We start from the raw sequence: 12,742 nt of genomic DNA on the forward strand, positions 1-12,742 counted from the left end.
GTTCAGATGTTGCTGTTTGGTTGATGCTTGCTTGGGGAATGTGCGAAGCGAGCTTAATAATAATTAGGAGTTGCTTTATGTTTTAAGAACCTATGAATAATGTATTAGTTGTTTTGGTTTTAGTAGTGATCCAGATTGGTCAGGTGTTTCCGCCACCTTGACCCTTTTATCAGTATCGTACTCTGATATTTATTTTATATAAGTTTTTCCTTTGTTTTATAATCCGGGTTGTTACAGTTGGTATCAGAGCGAACACGCTCCCAACTCTTGCTTAGTTGACGACTAAAATAAATGACTTAGTTAATGAGTGAGAGTAAATGGGGTAGAAACCAATAGGATTTGTTGGTTTTCTTATGTTTGAAAAGTGTATGAGTAGTTGTTTGGAATGATACTTAGGTTCTACCACTTATAACGAGATTTCGTTCTTGCAGATGGTGCGCAACAGAAATGGTGAGTCTGATGCAGATCGCATCAGGAGACTTGAGGCCGCTTTGGCATCTATGGCCGAAAGTTTCACTAATCACCTCAACAACAACAACAATAACAACAACAACAACCATCCGCAACCGACCGTGTTTGATCGCTTTGCTCGTCACCGTCCTCCGACTTATGATGGTGCGAATGATCCTACTGCTTTGGAGGCTTGGATTCGAGAGATCGAGAAGTTGTTCCTCGCCATCTACTGGATGTCCCGAGGATCAGAAGGTGGATATCGCCACCTATTATCTGAAGGACGAGGCCGACAACTGGTGGGCTCTTGCTAGAGCTGGTCTGGAAGTTCAACCAGGATATGGTTGGGCTGTCTTCTCGGAAGCTCTGAAGAAAAGGTTTTATCCCGAGGAAATGCGCTGGCAGAAGGAGCAGGAGTTCCTTCGTCTACAGCAAGGTTCCATGACCGTTGAGGAGTACACCAACAAGTTCGTAAAGCTGTCACGTTTCGTTACTTCTGTAGCTATGGACGAGGTTTCGAGGACTCGTTGCTATGAGAAGAATCTAGCTCCTAAGGTCCGGACTGCTATGTCTGGCATTCTTTCAAATTCTTTCCAACAGGCTTATGATCGTGCTCTTAGTATCTATGATTCAGTTCTTGCTACCGAGGCTGAGGAGAGTGCAAAGAATAAGTTCGTGAAGAGGCCCTATGTTGCTCCCAGTGCTTCCCAGAAGAAACCGAAGTATGAGGCTCGTTCGTATGCTACGCGTGATCAAGGTCAAGCGAAGAGGGACCTTACTTGCAACAAGTGTGGGAAGGCATATCACCCGGGTACGACCTGTGCTACTGGTGCCCCGATCACTTGCTTTACTTGCAAGATACCGGGACACAAGTCTGTTGATTGTCCCCAGAAGCCCAAGGTTGATGCTTCTAAGGCTGATGCTGCAAAGACTGGACGAGTGTTCGTTATGAGTCGTGCTGAGGCAGATGCTAATCCAGATGTGGTTACTGGTACCTTTCTCGTTCATTCTTTATCTGCTTTTGTTGTTTTTTGATACGGGTGCATCGATGTCTTTCGTATCCGAATCCTTTTCCGTCCGTGCTGGACTCTCTTCCTCTTCATCCGTTTATACCTCTATATCCCTTCCTACGGGTGAGATTGTTTCTTGCTCCGTTCTTTTCAAGGACGTACCTGCCAGTATTGCAGGGGCGATCCTTCCTGCCAATGTCGTCCAATTCAAACTCGGAGAGTTTGATGTGATTTTGGATATGGATTGGTTATCTCGCTATGACGCTAGGTTCCTGTGTCGTGATCAGAAGATCGTGCTTAAGAGTCCCACAGGTTCGAGAGTTTCTTATCAGGGTGTTAGGGTTACACCTACTGTCAAGTGGGTTTCTGCTTTGAAAATGGTTAGCATGGGTAGAAAGGGTCATCAGATCTATCTGTGCAGTGTTCATGGTGTTTCAGTTGAGCCTAAGTTAGAGGATATCCCTGTGGTTAGGGAGTTTCCCGATGTCTTTCCTGAGGATCTACCTGGTATTCCTCCTGAGCGAGATGTAGAGTTCTCGATTGAGTTGCTACCTGGAAATGGTCCCATTTCAAAAGGTCCTTATCGTATGGCACCTGCTGAGTTATAAGAACTCAAGAAGCAACTTGAGGAGATGATCGATAAGGGTTTTATCCGACCGAGTGCTTCGCCGTGGGGTGCTCCTGTGTTGTTCGTCAAGAAGAAAGATGGTAGTATGCGGTTGTGCATTGAGTACCGTGAGCTGAATAAGGTTACTATCAAGAATAAGTATCCTTTGCCGAGGATCGAGGATTTGTTTGATCAGCTCCGTGGTTCTAGTGTGTTCTCGAAGATCGATCTGAGGTCAGGTTACCATTAGATTCCAGTTAGGAATGAATATATTCCTAAGACTGCTTTTCGTTCAAGGTATGGACACTATGAGTTCGTGGTGATGCCGTTTGGGTTGACGAATGCACCTGCTGTTTTCATGGATAAGATGAACCGCACTTTCAGCGAGTATTTGGATAAGTGTGTCGTGGTGTTCATAGACGACATACTGATTTACTCGAGACACGAGGCTGAGCACGAGCATCATCTTCATGTTATATTGGAGATTCTACGATAGCAGAAGTGGTATGCCAAGTTCTCAAAGTGCGAGTTTTGGTTAAAGGAAGTTACCTTCTTGGGTCATGTGATATGAGGCGATGGAGTTATGGTTGATCCGTCGAAGATCCGAGCCGTGGTCGATTGGAAGAGTCCAAAGAATGTGAACGAGGTTCGAAATTTCCTTGGACTAGCTGGGTACTATCGTTGGTTTGTACATGATTTCTCTAAGATTGCAAGACCGATGACTCAGTTAATGAAGAAGGAATCCAAGATCATTTGTACAGAGGCTTGTGAAGCTGCCTTTCAGGAGTTGAAGAAGAGGTTGACTACCGCTTCGTTGTTGACTCTACCAGAAGAGGGCGTTGAGTTCGATGTCTTCTGCGCTGCGTCAAAGTTTGGGTTGGGTTGTGTCTTGATGCAGAAGGGTAAAGTTGTGGCTTATGCTTCCCGTCAGTTGAAAGTTCACGAGATGAAATATCCGACTCACGATCTTGAGTTAGCAGCAGTGGTGTTTGCACTTAAGCTGTGGCGACACTACTTGTATGGAGTCTCTTGCAACTTTTATACGGATCATAAGAGCTTGAAGTATATCTTCACTCAGAGAGATCTTAACATGAGGCATAGACGCTGGTTGAAGCTGTTTAACGTCTATAAGTTTGAGCTGCAGTATCATGAGGGTAAGGCAAACGTGGTTGCCGATGCTTTGAGTCGCAATGTAACACCCCCATATACTGAGGAGCCTTAACCAGGCCTTCCCTAGAATATAAAAGCATTACCATCTCGGTTGCCCGAGGTAAGTAATCATCAAAAGTCGATAAAAGAACAATTATAATTATAGTTATATTTACAAGTGTTACAACCAACTAATAAAATAAAGATACAACTTGTCTGCTACACACTATCTCTATCCGAACTAGTGACGACACACCCCTGCCAGGACTCCAGCTATCAACCACATCAACACCTGCTAAGACTGACTGCTCACCATAAGGGATCACGGCAGACACATAAACAAACAAGACAACCACACAAGGTCAGTAACTGAGGTAAGATACAACATAAACCTAACAACAACCGTCAACACAATACCAACACAATCAGTCACACACAATCATACCCACTCCAATCAATCTCCGTCACTGACTGTCCACTGGACCAGCCCTGCCAGTGGGGGACCGCAGCCGTTCCCACCTAAGCCCCGCTCATCATCTCGAGCGATAACCCTATCCCATTAATGTGCACATCCCCTCCCGTGGTGGGTTCCACGGAGGGCAAAACTAGTGCGTGAAGCCACTCCCGCAAGTGACTCCACTCAGCCGAGGACGCACCTCGAGAACCACAGACATTCAGTCACAAACAGTTGTATACAACAACAACCACAACGACGAAAACAACAACCGCAGCAACGACAACATCAATCAACAACAACAACCGACACTCTAATAACCAACAGAAACTGCGTAGGCGAACCTACCTTTAGGCAACTGCGACGATTCCATGCTCATACACGCAACACCCAGCAAAGAAGCAACACCTAAACACACCATACAAACATCTATCACCACCAATCTAACCCTAACTGAAAAGACAAAAATACGGATGATGATGACGACATACCTACATGAGGAAACCTAGCAAAGGACCGCTACCCGACTCAAGCTTTGCACTCCTAAGGCACAAGGACCTTCAAAGGCTCCCATGGAAGGTATTTGGTGAAGGGAAAAGGAAGGGACGACATCTAGGTTTAGAAGAAGGAGGCGGAAATGATTTGCGAATATAGGAAAACACGATTATAAACCCTCGCTGAAAAGACGCTACTCGATCGAGTAACTAACATACTCGATCGAGTGGCCCCTACTCGATCGAGTATCCAAGCTACTCGATCGAGTAGCCTCTACTCTATCGAAGACCACCCACAACTCCAGACACAAAGTACTATGGCACGCAATCCTAAGCTCCATTACCGCTCCCAAGGTCGGTCAACGCTGGTCAACGGGTCCCTAAAAGGGCGGGTATTACGATCTCCCCCCTTAAAAAGAACTTCGTCCCCGAAGTTCAACACACCCTTCCCCAAAACACCAAATATAGAAACAAGATCAACGTCACCTCTCTACCGACACGGGTCACTACTTCCTATAAATACTATACGTCATGTCATCATCATCGACTGTCCAACACACCATGTCTAACACACCACATACATCGACTTCTACAACCTACCACTTGAAGTACCAACCTCACAACATGAATCAGCACAACCCACGACTACACTGCTGCTTACAACTCTTTACCTCGCACGAAGAGACGCTACCTTTACTAGTACGCAACTATCAAAACGAAACATGCCACATAACACAACTATGTCACCCAACGGTTCTATGACATCATAACCATCTCTCTATGACCGTCTTTTCATAGCATATTCAACTTTTACTTCAACATACAAATTACTCAACAAACAATGAAAATAATTATAGCTTCATACAAGGAATGTAACAGAAATAATAGAAAACATTATAAACAAACAACAAAATAACTGTAATATCAACCTTTTTGTTTTGCGACATTACTCTTCCTCTCTAAAAGGAACTTCGTCCCCGAAGTTCACCACCGAATTATTACTCACATTACATAAAGCTTACCTCTTGTCATATAACCAACACATACAATGCCTTACGGACATTACTCATTACTCACACAAACATTAATTCATAAAATCATTTGCTACTTTATTCGAATAATTATCCATAGTTCGAATGCATGTATATATCCATTGTATATGTATATAGGAAATGCACAACTCCGGTGAAATATAATTATTAGACATTACGGATGTAAAATGAATGCAATAAGAACCAACTACTACTTGCACTATTCGTTACGAATACGCATCCAAAACTCAAACACGGCTTCCAACATATGAAATTAACGGTCCAACCATATTACTAATCATAAACAACCATATTAAACATCAAATATGCAATGACATAAACATTAAAACAAATTTAATTAACGAAAAGTTCTTGTAACAGTGCCACTCGATCGAGTACATAGGGTACTCGATCGAGCTGGACCTACTCGATCGAGTGTCTTGGCTACTCGATCGAGTAGCCTCAAATCAGAATGCTTCATCCCCGTCACTCCTGCAGCTACTCGACCGAGTGAGGGGCACTCTGTCGAGTGGCCACAGGTCAAAACCTCGAAATCTTCCTGTCATAACATACAATATATATATATAGAAGGTCACACAAACTCGAGTCGGGATGACAACCCGACCCCCAAAATCCTGCAAACAAGTTTAATCCTAACAAATACGGCCTTATGGCCATCCATACAAACCAAATGTAAGAAGTACTAACTAAAACGACTACTACCATCCAACACAACCAAACCATAAACAAAGAGAAAGAAAAGGAGTATCACTCCTCCTGCTGCTGCTCATCCATCATCTCATCTCCACCACCACCAGAGGTACCTGCTCCTGATGACCCAAGACCCGCGTCGACCCCTGCTCCAGCTCCTTAACTCTCATACCATGGGGTCAAACCGCCAAAAGCAAAGGACTGTGGTGTCCCTCATGCTGTCTGGTCCACCCCATAAGAGTGGAAAACCCCACTGTAGTCCCCAACTCCGCTCCACCACACTGGATGTGGTCCCTCGGTCCCAATACCCTGAGCATATACCATATCATGCATGTTCCATAGTGTCAAGGTAGAGGACACTCTCTCTGCCAAGTAGATCGAACGTGTCTCGGAGGTATCAAGGTAGGGGTAACAAGGAAATGGGTACTGAGGCGGTGCTGCTGGCTATGGCTGAGTCTCAGCCGTCCTCTCCGTCACACGACGTGGTCCCCTCCCTAGCCTGGGTCTATCCTCCGCTGCTCTCACGTTCTCCCTCTTCCTCGGCTCGGGCATCACTTGAAGGATCGTGTCGTCAATGAGGTATGTCTGTGTCGGCCGGTGTACATCCTCATCCTCCTCATCAGAATCACCGCATCTAAAGGCTCAATCAGTGGAAGGTGCTCAGGAGCCGGTATCCTCATCCAGCTCATACCCCACACCCTCCATGCTAGGCTACCATCCTCCAAGGTTCTCAACCATTTCAGGTCGAGGTAGTAATCTCTGTCCATGGTAGGCACCGGGGTGGCCAAGGGAACGTACTCAGAGGAAGCCTCAAAGGAGGCTAGCTTTTCAGCTAGCCGAGTGGCAAAAGCACCACAACTCAAGTGCTGAGTGGTAGAAGTAGCCATCAAAGCAAGGCTAGCACACACCATGGCAGGAGCATTGAAGACCACCTTCTCGGTCCGCTCCGGGTTAAGATAAGCCATCAAAAGCAAAAACTCGTGAGAGTTCAACTTACTCATGTCGGGCCTCTCGTAAAGAAGGTTCGAGATGGAACGAAGGAAGATCCTCAAAGTGACATGCTGGACATCATTAATCAACATGTTCCTGGCAGTGGGAGCTGACTTCCCAGAAAGGCAAGGCATAAGGCAGCAAACCCCGCACTCAGCCGGAATGTCACGGATGGATCCCTTGAGAGGCTTAGCCAACCCAAGGTGAGAAGCAAAGAGGTCCATGGTTAACACAAAACTCGTGTTCATAAGACGGAATTGGACAGTCTGTTCATTCGGCTCGTATTTAAACGAGCTCATGAACTCCAAAGTTAGAAAAGGATAGGTATGCTTCCGCAAACGGTACAGCCCTGTGAATCCCATGGTCTCAAAGATATGACGGACATCCGTCTCAATCCCCAGGTCATCTAGAAGTGTGGTGTCCACACATCGAGTAGGTCTCATCTTCCGTTTCTGTAAAGCTACAAACCTCTCCCACTGCTTGTAGTCCACAAAGACTACTGAAAGGTATTCCGGTACAGATGGTACTATGGGTGAGCTCCCCTCCCCTATTTCGGGCTGAGAAGCCCTTCCCCTCTTACTTTGACGAGTCCCCAGGTTTAGTCTCGGCATCTGTTTCAGCACACAATTTGAACTTACTTACACAGGCACTTAAAACATGTAATTTACACAAATTAAGCATTGAATAATCATCTATGTACACACTTTCATCAACCAATTCCTAATTTTGATATATATAACCTCAGTTTATAGCATCGCATATGGTCTCTATAGCTGTGAAAATTCTAGCATAGATAACATGAATTACGCCGCTACTACGACTGTCAACACATGGCTTAAACACGACTCCATATATGCTTGAGAACATGTGAAACATTCATGTATGCTCATAGAAAAGGGCAACTAAGTACACCATCATAGACAAACAACATTATGAATAAACTTCTCAATTCCCATAATCAGACGGTCTCTACAGCTGTAACAATTTTGACATATTTAGCATGAACTAGCATCGCTACTACTACTTCAAAAGTTTCATATTCAACACCAATTTCCAATCATAGAAAACGAATTTCAATTTGGAGCACTTTTAAGACGGAATGTTTTTTTAAGGCAATTTTGAGGTGAAAATTACAAAAACCAACTTCCTACATCATACATACAACATACATTACTCAAATTTCATCCTATAATATGTAAGGGACAAGCAAAAATTCAACTTAATTTTTCAAACCCTAGAAAATTCGGCCCAAATTTATGCAATTTCCATTCAATTTTCTTAGCATAATTAGCAACAACAATCATAAAAGAAAAGCATGTGGATCACATCATAACAACTACAAACAACTTTTCTTTCATATAGATCGAATTTTTGGACTTTCTATCATTCTAATTGCTCCTAGTTAATGGGAAAACATCAATATATAAAAGAAATTCATACCTTAAGCAATTAGCTAGGAAGTGAAAGAACAAGTAAAAGCAATGAAAAATCACCCAACTAAGTCACCACAAACACAATAATTGAAGAGCTTGAGTGAGATATGGAGATAGGGTTTGCGAGATATGAAGAAGAAATAAGAAGAATAAGAAAGAAAAGGGGTTTATGAACCCGTATAATTTCCGGTACTGTAGATTACTCGATCGAGTGTCTAGGGTACTCGATCGAGTGCCATCTGCTCGATCGAGTAGGCGCTATTTGATCGGGTATTCGTAGGAAATCCCTACATTCCCGACGTCATAGCTTCCTAACTAGATCGAGTGAGGTCTACTCGGTCTAGTAGGCACTCACACTCGGTCAAGTAAGGTTGGGTACTGGTCGGAACTTACGAGTTTAACTGAAGATTCCTGCAAAACAACATTACATGTAGATTCCAAACCGAGTTCGGAAATCGTCACTTGTTATAATATTCATACACATTATACCATTACTACTCAATTATATCATACAGTCTTACCAAATAAAATGCACATCACATTATTCTATCATGAACTTCACTCAACATGATTTACCTGTTACCGAATCCTCCACGTATGCAATTATCTCATTATAACATGTCTAACTCGTTTTACTACATTATTAACAACCTTATATTCACGCTACTTGAAACACATAATTAACGATAAAATTACATGTATTGTCCAAGTGTATTAGCAACATATTCATGCTTCAACATAAACGAATTATTCTACACAAATTAATCACCACCCAAGCGAAAACTTTCGACCACTAAACAATAAACATTGCATATACTCATTACTATTTCGACGATTCTCATACTAGTTTGACAATTTATTAACTATCACTATTATGGGTACTGTAAGATGTATCAACCCGTATAAAATCATCATTACTAATTGCCTGAAGCAAACACAAACATTACCACATTCCATACCACAGCACACACTTCTACACTTTTCACATACTTTTGTCGTATAAAACCTTCCACGTTCCCCATTATCATCACATACACGCACTAACACTACCAAAACTTCACCATACATGATTCCGACGCAACTATTATGCCTACGTTAGGTCCAACAAAGACTCAACCACATTCACTATTTACATAACCACCACACACATTAAGCACGTATTTACCAACTCCACATTTCCCATACCCAGTGACTGGCTTAAGCACAATGGGGTCAAGATTTTGAAATGAGGGCGCCTACTCACCCAAAATCTAGCATCAGCTGGGGCTCCCATTACACATATACCAGGTTCAATTTTATTAGACACTACGTTCATTAGGTTCATTGGTTACAGGTTCCAAAATCGTCGCTCTGATACCACTTTGTAACACCCCCATATACTGAGGAGCCTTAACCAGGCCTTCCCTAGCATATACAGGTATTACTATCTCGGTTGCCCGAGGTAAGTAATCATCAAAAGTCGATAAAAGAACAATTATAGTTATATTTACAAGTGTTACAACCAACTAATAAAATAAAGATACAACTTGTCTGCTACAAACTATCTCTATCCGAACTCGTGACGACACACCCCTGCCAGGACTCCAGCTATCAACCACATCAACACCTGCTAAGACTGACTGCTCACCATAAGGGATCACGGCAGACAAATAAATAAATAAGACAACCACACAAGGTCAGTAACTGAGGTAAGACACACCATAAACCTAACAACAACCGTCAACACAATACCAACACAATCAGTCACACACAATCATACCCACTCCAATCAATCTCCGTCGACTGTCCACTGGACCAGCCCTGCCATTGGGGGACCGCAGTCGTTCCCACCTAAGCCCCGCTCATCATCTCGAGCGATAACCCTATCCCATTAATGTGCACATCCCCTCCCGTGGCGGGTTCCACGGAGGGCAAAACTAGGGCGTGAAGCCACTCCCGCAAGTGACTCCACTCAGCCGAGGACACACCTCGAGAACCACAGACATTCAGTCACAAACAGCTGTATACAACAACAACAACCACAACGACGAAAACAACAACCGCGGGAATGACAACATTAATCAACAACAACAACCGACACTCTAATAACCAACAGAAACTGAGTAGGCGAATCTACCTTTAGCCAACTGTGACGATTCCATGCTCATACACGCAACACCCAGGAACAAGCAACACCTAAACACACCATATAAACATCTATCACCACCAATCTAACCCTAACTGAAAAGACAAAGATACGGAAGATGATGACGACATACCTACATGAGAAAACCTGGCAAAGGACCGCTACCCGATTCAAGCTTTGCACTCCTAAGTCACAAGGACCTTCAAAGGCTCCCATGGAAGGTATTTGGTGAAGGGAAAAGGAAGGGACGACATCTAGGTTTAGAAGAAGGAGGCGGAAATGATTTGCGGATATAGGAAAACACGATTATAAACCCTCGCTGAAAAGACGCTACTCGATCGAGTAACTAACATACTCGATCGAGTGGCCCCTACTCGATCGAACATCCAAGCTACTCGATCGATTAGCCTCTACTCTATCGAGTACCACCCACAACTCCAGACACAATGTAATATGGCACGCAATCCTAAGCTCCATTACCGCTCCCAAGGTCGGTCAACGCTGGTCAACGGGTCCCTAAAAGGGCGGGTATTACACGCAAGGTGTGTCATGCTATGAGATATGTGTTGGTGTTACCTGATGACTTGAGTCGAGAGTTCCAGAAGATGAGCCTTGAGGTAGTTCTTCCTGGTACTTTATATTTGAGTGCGATGGTTGCTGAACCCGAGATCCTTCATGAGATCCGAGTTAAGAAGAGAGAGGATGAATACTTAGAAGGAGTTCGAGTCGCTATAAGCGAAGGACGTGCCAAAGAGTTCGACGTTGGACCTGATGATGGTCTACGATTCCAAGGTCGTTGGTGTGTGCCTAGCTGTGAGGTCTTAAAATGTAAGATTCTCAAGGAGGCTCATAGTACTCCCTATTCGGTTCATCTCGGTGGTGATAAGATGAACAAGGATCTGAAGCTAAAGTTTTGGTGGCCGGGTATGAAGAAAAAGATCGCCGAGTTTGTGAGTAGTTGCTTGGTTTGTCAGAAGGTCAAGTTCGAACATCAGAGACCTGGTGGTCTACTGCAACCTTTGGAGATTCCCACCTGGAAATGGGATTCGATTTCGATGGACTTCGTCTTGGGTTTACCGAGGTCGCCGATAGGAATGAATGCGATTTGGGTCGTGGTTGATCGTTTGACTAAGGTCGCGCATTTCATTCCGATGAAGGAGACTTGGAGTCTCGAGGAACTAGCGAATGCTTATCAGCGTGAGATCATTCGTCTTCATGGGGTTCCTAAAGATATCATCTCCGACTGTGATCGGAGGTTTTGTTCGCAGTTTTGGAAGAAGCTCCAGTTGGCTTTGGGCAGTGAGCTCAAGATGAGTACAACTTTTCACGCTGCAACTGATGGTCAGACTGAGCGTACGATTTAGACGATTGAGGATATGTTGCGAGTTTGTGCTTTAGAATTTCAGGTTAGTTGGGAGAAGAGTTTACCGCTTGTAGAGTTCTCCTACAACAACAGTTACCAAGCTAGTATTCAGATGGCTCCGTTTGAGGCACGTTATGGAAGGAAGTGTCGTAGCCCTTTGTGTTGGAACGATTCTAGTAAGGCTGTCATTCTTGGTCCAGAGTTGGTCCAGGAATCAATTGAGCAAGTGAGGTTGATACGTGAGAAGCTTAAGGCAGCCCAGGATCGACAGAAGACGTATGCAGACTTGCGGCGTAGGCCGATTGAGTTTGAGGTTGGCGATAAGGTTTTTCTTAAGGTTTCGCCGATGAAAGGTGTTAAGAGATTTGGGCTTAAGGGCAAGCTTAGTCCTAAGTACATTGGACCGTATGAGGAGCTCAAGAGAGTTGGCGAGGTAGCCTATAGGTTGGTTTTACCTCCGAGTCTGTCGAAGGTTCACGACGTGTTCTATGTGTTGCAGTTGCGTCGTTACCGCAGTGATCCTTCCCATGTTCTACCGGCTGATGTTATCGAGGTTGAGCCTAACCTGACTTATGAGGAACGTCTTGTTCGCATTTTGGAACGTCAGGAGAAGAGGTTAAGGAATAAGGTGGTACCTTTTGGTTCGGGTTCTGTGGAGAAGTCAGAAATTTGAGCAAGAGACTTGGGAAACCGAAGCGTCTATGCGAGAGAAGCATCCATATCTTTTCGAGTGAGGTAGTTCTCTTATCAAGTTTCGAGAACGAAACTTCTTTTTAGGGAGTTGGATTGTAACACCCCTAATTTCCATAATATAATTCTATAATTTTATTTTCCCATATTTTATATTTTATTTTCCGGGAAAATATCCGTCTCTTTTCTTTTGCGCTCGTTGGGCTCGAAAACGGTGAAGACCCGCTCTTTCCTT

The sequence above is a fragment of the Silene latifolia genome, chromosome 6 (genome assembly GCF_048544455.1).
Source record: "Silene latifolia isolate original U9 population chromosome 6, ASM4854445v1, whole genome shotgun sequence".
Lineage (NCBI taxonomy): Eukaryota > Viridiplantae > Streptophyta > Magnoliopsida > Caryophyllales > Caryophyllaceae > Silene > Silene latifolia.